Raw genomic sequence first — 9372 nt, 5'->3', positions numbered from 1 at the left:
AATTCCAGAAAATGGCCGCTCGATATCATAAGATGCAGGATATGTCAAAGGTGTTAGCACTCGCAGGCAACGGTAAATATAACCTAAGGTTACACACTCGTACGTCAACAGAATTGTAGGTAAACAGTCTCCGAAACTTAAGATGGTCCTTACAGTGGAACTAAATTTGAATTTGAACTAATATTAGAACTAAAAGTTGAAACCCTAAAATATATCGAAGGTAACCCTCTTCGTTGATGTCATATAATGTGCATACCTCTTAAATAGGAAGGCTAATTGTAGATGAAGCATCAATTGTCGATGGAAAATTGTTATGTAACAGATGACAGCCGAACCTAAAGAAAAGGTATACTTCAAGAAATGAAATGCAAATGACGGGTACTTACAAGAAGGAAGAAAAAAACGCAATTATATCTTCTTTACGGAGTTAAAAGAGAATCTGTTCACTAATTCCAGAATCCCCAAATCTAATGAATCGAATTGCCAGAGATTAGTAAAATATGGATGATGGCATTTAACATTCCATGCGTTCTCAACTAACACCTCAGCTGTTGGCTTAAAAATGAAGTGTAACCTGATACGGTTCTCCAGAGAAAGAGGAAGACGAAGGTCGAAAACCAAAAATCACGAGGCGGCAAAATGCGCACTAAAATTGCGTGGTTAAAATTGGGACAATAGATGGAGCCATCTATTCAAAAGTCACGAGGATCTTTCATGTAAATATACCGTGAACACTAATCATGTTTGTAATGAAGAAAATAAAGTTAATCCAGACACACCCTCACCTCCATCATCTACGCTACGGACCGTTGTTTCAGAAAGTCCTGAATTGCAGGTAATTAGATAATGCACGTGATCTAAGGGAAAAAGGGATCTTGATATCTTGAAAATGTAATGGTGGAGGTGGAAGTTGAAGCGGGGGCGAAGACGTTGGAAGTAGCGGAGACGAAGAAGGGTGTCCCCTTGACGTGACCGGCAGCGGCAAGGGAACACGGAGGGTAGTGGCGGCGCAGACTTTATAAAAAAATATATACCGTGCAACCTAGACACAACGATACATTCAACTGTTTAGTACTCACGCATTTGGGTAGAACAAGTATAAATTGTGCACAGCTCTTGTGCAGATAAAGCGCATTTTTTTAACCGAAATAGCTTTCGTTTTGACTTCACCAATGGATATATTTCTTGCAGACGTCTCAATCGCCCTTTGTGAGTACCCTCTACCGACAATCTGTTCTTGAGGTATAAGGGAATATACCCGTTCACGATACGAGGTCGACGAGGAGGGTTATGGTTGGCAGAAATGACATAATGACATTGCAAAATACATAAACGGTGACTTTTGTTTGTTTGCCGATGATCTAACGGTACTGTCTTGTGGCAATACTTATAATGTGGCTTTAAATAATCTAAATGCTTGTCTTACTAAGTTAATGTCATATTTAATTACCAACAAGCTAATCTTGAGTAGTGATAAAACTCGTGTAATGCAAATCTACCCTAAAAAAGTGAAATATATTGCAAGTACTCTGATTGGAGTACAACAAAGGTCCATTAGGCAAGAAAAATTGTAGAAACTACTAGACTGTAACATTGATTGTTCTCTAAGCTGGACGGAGCACGTTGATATGGTGTGCAATAAAATAGCGTCTAATTGTCTGAGTCTATCATGCGCTATTGTATCATATTCTGGGGTGACAGTATACATAGCAAACGAGTCTTTGTGATGCAGAAAAGAGCAATCAGATACATGTTTAATTTAAGTAGGGACACATCATGCCGTAGTACTTTTATATCTAACGCTTTGTGAATCTTAGACATTTACCGTTCAGGCGTTTTAGTTTAACACTTCAAAAAATTTAATTCTAAATTGTTTCTATAGTGTTAAAGAATTGATGTCTTATGTTAAGATTGATTTAGAACCTTAATTTTTGTTGTAGTTGTATCCTATATCCGTTTGGATCTTTTGGATAAATATATTATTATTATTATAAATTAATTCCTTTCGTTGTGACCTTTCATTGGAGTACCATGAAGGATAAAACTAGTTTCACTCCCCCCCCCCCCCGTCCACCCCATACTTTGATAAGAGGACAGAAAGAAGGGCAGTAGTCGGTAGAAAACGGTTCCTTTCGTTGAGACCTTTAATTAGAATACAATGACAGATGCAATTAATTTTTAACCCCCCCCCCCCCCCCTCTACTTCTTTTCAGCCTCTTATTGAAATCGGTTATAATTCTTTATATGTCGAGAACGAAGTGTCGGAAAGGCTACTCTCAGAGGGTAATTAAAAAGTCTAGGTAGACGAAAGGAATCTGTCAATAGGGTCCAAACTCCAAATCTAGATATCTCGAAAACGGTATATCAGAAGTGGATGATAAAGAGAAAATACAATCTCTGAGCGAGGTAGTCTTTATCCTTTATTTCTTGGTAAAGCAAAACCAGATCGGGTTTGAGATTCTCCCCGAAAGAAGCCGCCCTATCCACAACGAGGTGGCAGATCTGGTGGTGTCGGGGGATCCTGCTGGGCTCGGTAAATGCGCATTGCCCAAATATGTGTCTCCGTCTGTACGCGATCTTCGGCAGGAAGCATCGCCTCTTTGAGGGTGTAATTTGGCTACTTGACTTTAGCAGTTTGGGGTCTGAGAGCCATTCCACCCCCCCTCCCTCCGGAACGCTTCCCTCTTTGAAAGGTCCTTGTACTTGTGAATCTGTTCATAGGTCTGGTACAATACCAGGGAAGGCAAATGTTCTTGCCTACACATGACAAGTGCTGCTTCAGACTCCATTGAGATCGCTTTCAACTGTGTGTGAACCTCCTCAGCGCCTTCTGGAGTAGAGGGTGTCTCTCGGGTACCTATTATCCATGCTAGGTAAAGGAGAAAGACTGCTCGGGTGAAAAGTACTTGAAAAATACTTATTTTTTTATGTAAGATGTTATACCCCTAACTTCAACGATTTCGCTGTTATAACCTTTTTTCGCAAAATTTGACAATTTCTCGAAATTTTTTTTAGAGAAACTAAATCGCGCAGGGGGCTAAGTTTTACACTGAGGCCCTAGGGCATTAAGTATCACCATAGTAACTCATTTATACTTAATGACAAAACAAACAAATATTTGCAGGTCATTGAAAATTAGAAACGTCAATTATTAATTGTCCATACCTACTAAATCACAAGATTGGCCTTATTTCGTATATTTTCTGGAACTTCTTCCTCATTCACGATGAATTGAGTTATTTAAAATTACGTTTGACGTTTGGATGGTTTCAATCACATTAACAAATTCGAACCACGCATACTCGATCTAACATAATGAATTATTTTGTAAACGAATTTTGACGAAGAAAACTATTTGTAAAACATAAAATTGTGTACCTATGTACCACGGGCATAAACTGATGTTTATACTCTCGGGCGACTAAAAAGCTTAAAAGTTTAACTCGTCGCCCTCGAGAATATAAACATCACTATTATGCCCTTAATACATAAATAACTATTTTGTACTTTATCAAAAATATTAAATTTTTGATTGATCTTCGTCAAATGTTATATTTTTTTAAAAATTTCAAATGACACCTCCCTAAACAAATTATACCTCTGGGTAGCCAAAACTATAAATTTTCCACTGATACAAAAGAACCATTCATTCCACAAAAAAATTTCAGAGAAAAACAAAGCGATGCAAGCTTTATAGGGGAGTCGATGGTGTCCCTCTGTTCGTCTGTCCGAATTTATCCTATGAAAGCGTTTTAAACACGTTTTTTAAACGTAAGTGTGTTTGCTGAGTTAACGGTGATAGTCCATATAATCTTGGATTTCATTAATTACAAAATTGGGAAACTTTTGAGCAAGTTCACTTAATATTAAATCGTAATTGCTCAAAACAAGAAGGAAGTAATTATAATGTACATATTTTTGGTAGCATTGATCAACAATCTCTATGACTTGATTCCTAAAATCTTCAAACGAAAATAGTTGATTTCTAAATGATCTATTTTCCGCCTAAAAAACCCTCTCGTAACAAGTAGTTTTTGGAATGTTACAATTATCAAATACACTTCAGCATATTTGCTGTTTTGGTTTTTCGAAATAAGTTTTGCTGCTTTATGATAGGGTGGGCCGAAAAACTGATTTGTTTAATTTCGAATTTGAAACCGGTATTAGTTTTAGTTTCATTCAAGGTGCCTACATATGATATTTCGTTTAACTGCTTTCATAAATAAGAAAGTTGCCATTGCGCATGCGCAAAACCAAATTTTTAAAACTGGTGTTAGATTTGGTTGTTTTCCAAGTGCCTATATGCATTAAATTTCCTTTAAATGCTTCAGTAAATAAGGAAGTTGCCATTGTGCATGCGATGCCTAAGTATAAAATTTCATTTAAATCCCTCCATAAATAAGAAAGTTGGAATTGCGCATGCTCAAAACAACATTTTGAAGATGTCGTTAATTTTACTTATATTCTTGTTTACATATAAAGTTTCATTTAAATATCTTCATAAATAAAAAAGTTAGCATCGCACATGCGTTAAACCAAAATTTTTGACACTGCGCATGCGCAAAACCAAAAAACATAGGTATGCACGGAATCCTTGGACCAAGCCCTTTCAAATGAGTCCTATATCGCCAAAATCGGTTCAGTGGTTTAGAAGGAGTACGTGTGACGGACGGACGGACATCAAAGTGCAGCCAATAGCGATATTTCACTTTGAGGAAAATACGCTAAAAACAAACTCATACAACTTGGAATAGTAGAGCTATCCCGGATTTAGAAAAATGAACTGCATTCGCAATATGCAATTTATTATCGCTGTAAAACACAGAAAACGTTAATGTAAGTCGGCAATACAGAAAACATCACATGAAAGACTATCTAAACCAAAACGCATATACTACTGTTATGTAAACTGCAGGAGGGTCTCGTTAGGTTGAAATAATCCCGACGATGAGAGTAAGTCACCTTGTGGTTGAAAATTTACGTGCTGTGAACGTAATTTACGTTTCTCATTGAAGGTGAGACGGGACATTCTGTACAATGTTGTAATTTATTTTGTTTAGGACCTGAGGTGCGCTTTGTCAATTGGACACAGAATTTCAGGATTTTATTTGATGGTCATTGTAATGTTGATTTTTATTGTATTGTAAATCCTAAATCGGTATAAGTAATTGAACGTTGTTACTGTATTTAAATGATTGGAAGAAGCATTTAATTTAACACAACGTAAAAAAGAAGTCTTATCTGGACACATGCGTGTAAAAGCTGTTATCGGGCAAACAAGTTGGACGGTTTTGTTAAAACGACACCTGCACTGATAAGCGAGAGACAGATGGTAATTAATTTGACTACGTAGTTTGGTTGTTCGTTATTCGTCGGTCATTAACGGGGCGAAAAAACAGAGTAGAGGTGCCAACCGCTTAAATAAGCGGAAAACGTTAACGACGCGACTCTCCGGGCGGTATGTGATTACGTGCGTAACTCATATCACGAAGAATTTTCTTTACGCATTTTGTCCCAAGTTAAACTGATAGACGTGGTCAATCTGTTTACGTCAGAGTTAACTGACAGCAAGTGTCCGTTTCCGTTTAAAAGGTTTGTTTAATAATTTAAATTTGCCGCTCAATCTATGAAAAAATTGCTTTCAGTCAAATCTCAATCACAAGTTCGTCGGATGAGTCGGAAGACTGAATGAAAAGTGTCAAACAAAAAAGGGCGTTTGTTAACGCTGTACCCTAGCAACACAGTCCCGTATAAAAAGCGTTAATAGTAGACTAAAACCCAACGTATAATATACGAATAAATGTCGGCCGGATATTGCTATATTCTTGTAAGATTCTTATGCGTTTATTATTCACATTGATATACGAATTATATGCGTATATGTGTATATTATAGTGGTGTTATATACGTTTATCAAACGAATGCTAGAAAACGGTTATTTATATCCGTTTTATCAACGAAGAACATGAACTCTCTGGTTTATATAACCTATGAATAAAAATCGTATTTTAAACGTAGGTATAAAAGGCGTCTATTCAAAAGCGTATACCATATTACCAATACCGAATTTAAAATGATGGGCAATTAATGTACCGGGTGACCCAATAAGACTGTTCCTCGGCCATATCTCGGGAACCGTTCGTCGTATGACTTAGGGGTAAAAAAAATTATTGGGTAAATCGGTTATGAAGAATCGCTGGAAAATATTTTCAAGTTCTAAAAATGACCACCAGAGGGCGTAACTGCCATCTTAAATTTTCAAATTGCATTTACTTTAAATTTCGCATAATTAACTAAACATTATTTTTTCACATTTTTAAAGGGAACCCGTTTATCTATCATTTTCGTAAAACGTGCAGGTTTTGTGGCGAGGCAGATGAAACTACCGAGCATGTGGTCTGTCACTGTGACGCTTTGATCAGGGACCGATATCAACTCCTTGGAGACAGATACCTGGAACCGAGGAGGGTGAAGCAACTTAGGCTAAACAGGGTCCTATCCTTCATTGAGAGGAACGGGCTCTGAACTCAGTTGCGAAGAAAGGGGGTAGGCACAATGGGCCTCTGGTGTGCCTAAGTGCTGCCCGATCGGGCTCCCCTGCGAATAGAATAGAATAGAATGGCACTTCCTACACCTTTGTCAGTTTTTGATCCATCCGTATATATATATATATATGTTTATGTAAAGGATATTCATCACAGATGTTGTTAAACTCTTGTAAGTATATGTCATTTGTTGTTGTTTCTTTATTATTTTGGAGTAAATCCTTTCTAATAACTACAGGAGGCTTCTCCCACGGTATGGTCTCATAAGGACTGATTTGCAATACGGGTGGGTAAAGTAATAGCCATATTTTGAACTACTTCCCAAAATCTCACACCAGCTGGTCTTGTTTGATACGAGTAGTAATGGCTATTGATATTCAGTATCATGTTGTTTGGGTGAAATGGAATAGCCTTTATTTTTGCCATATACTTCAAAATTAACTGTTCCCTTCTGGTTTCCAGTGATGGTATACCCGATTCACAGTAGAGGCTTTCTATGGGACTTGTGGGAAAGGCCCCTATACAGTACCTTATTGCCGCATTTTAAATTTTGTTTAACTTACCCAGCAAAGATTTGCGTGCTGATGAATAGGCGATACACCCGTAATCAATTTGCGATAGTATCAGTGCTCTGTATATATTCGTAAGTAGTTTTGGCTCCGCACCCCATTTAGTGTGAGCCAAAACTTTTATTATGTTAAGGCTTTTTAGGCACTTCAGTTTCAAGTGTTCTATGTGTGCACGCCATGTTAGAGTTTGATCGAACATCAAGCCAAGGAACTTTGCGGTTTCAGAACATCTGATGGGTTTATCATTTAGATATAAGAGTGGACCATAGTGCGGAGTTCTTCATCTACAAAAGTGGACACACTGCGTTTTTTCCTCAGAAAACACCATTCTCATATTTTTTCCATTTTCGATAATTTGGTTGATCGCAGGCTGGAGCTTCCTAGTTATTTCACCAATTGTCTTTCCAGCACAGAAAATAGCAATATCGTCTACATGCATACATTTCGATATAGAATTTGGTACATTTATAGCTATGTCATTTATTGCCAGGGCAAATAAAATGCAGCTAAGGGTAGAACCCTGAGGAACTCCATTTTCAAGCATCTTTGCATCAGATACTATGTTACCTATCCTCACTCGGAAGCGTCTATCTGATAGGAAGGAATTAATTAATTTAGGTAGGTTTCCTCTGAGGTTTAGCTGGTGCATCTTTTCTAATATTTTGTATCTCCACGTCATGTCATACGCTCCCTTTATATCGAAGAATACGGCCACTAAATGTTCTCGCTTTCGAAAAGCCTCCTGTACTGCAGTTTCAAGAATAAGCAGATGATCGGTGGTCGATCGAAACTTTCTAAAGCCTGCTTGGTAAGATACTAATGCATTTTCTTTTTCTAGCTGCCATTGCAAACCTGTTATTAACCATTCTCTCCAACAGCTTCCCCATGCAGCACGTCAAACTAATCGGACGATAACTTATTGGGTGTAATGGATTTTTCCCAGGTTTATTTATTGGTATTACAATAGCCTCTTTCCATTCGTTGGGGTAAGTACCTTGATACCACAGCTCATTAAATAGTGTTAATAATGTCCGTTTAGTTTCACGTGTGAGGTTATTCAGCATTTCTTTACAGATCTCATCTGGACCTGGTGCTGTTTTTTTCCCATTTCGCATAGCAAACTCCAGTTCCTCAAATGTGAACGGCTCATTATACTCTAGATTGCGGTAAGTATCATAAGATAAATTAACTTCTCTTTCATTCTTTGTGTTATAGAAGTCAGGTTGGTAATTGGCGGAACTGCTGTCATTTGCAAATTTATCAGCCAGTAAGTTGACAATTTCTTGTTCATATCAATTGTAAATGTTTAATTTAATTGACAGGTGGATGGGATTTATCGCTTTTTCTGTGTAGAGATGAATTTTTATTTTTCTTAGAATTTAAGGTATTTAATGTCTGATAAGAAATTGTATAGTGAAATTATTCGACCTCTATTATTTTGGTCTATTAACATACGTTGAGGGGATAGTCTTTGTTGTCAACTGTGTATGATTGGTTGTTATAATTTTGATTTTCGGAAGAAGGGTTATCGCTTTAAATAGGACGTTAAGAGGATGAGCGTTGATTTTGACCAAGTTCAGCGCGGAAATACGTTCCGTTGAAAATTTAAATCGCTTTTAGCCACAGTCAACGAAGAACTACGTTTCGTTGAACTTTTAAATCAGCTTTTTGCTACGTGTAGAGTTACGTTTTGTAGAAGAATTTATTTCGCTTCTTGCCATTTCCATCGTGAATTATTTGTGTTGAAAAGACGGCCAGCTAGTTTGAAGTCGCGGCGAGTATTAAAAGTTTCGTCTAACGTGAATTTGAAGTTTGAAAAAGTTTCGTTTGTAAAGCCGGAAGGCGAATTCGCGGCTAATTACTCGTATTGTTCGACGTTTTAAAGTTTTGGCCATCTAATAAGGTGATTCAAAGAGAGGTTTTGTCGGCGCCCCCATAAGTGTGGTTTTCAACATGACTCATTTTGAGTTTTCTTTTGGAACGTCTTTGCCTAACCGAGGTGAAGTTGCTGTTGCTGCGATTACCCGATATGTCGATAGTGTAAAGTGTAATTGTTTTTTGTGTACCTTTTATTTGGATTACAATTCTCGGACATGTAATGTAAGTAATTAAGTCTTAATTTTAGTATTTTTGTACTATTTGTTTGTGTTTTTGTACCATTTTCCTTGTGTGTGTTAGAATTAAATCGCACTTTTTATAATTGTCACATTCATTTTCCGTGTGTTTCATTCTAACGACTCCATTTCTAATTTATCTGT

This window comes from Photinus pyralis, unplaced genomic scaffold (assembly GCF_008802855.1).
Source record: "Photinus pyralis isolate 1611_PpyrPB1 unplaced genomic scaffold, Ppyr1.3 Ppyr1.4_LG6, whole genome shotgun sequence".
In the NCBI taxonomy this organism is placed as follows: Eukaryota; Metazoa; Arthropoda; class Insecta; order Coleoptera; family Lampyridae; genus Photinus; species Photinus pyralis.
This window is presented reverse-complemented; position numbering follows the sequence as displayed.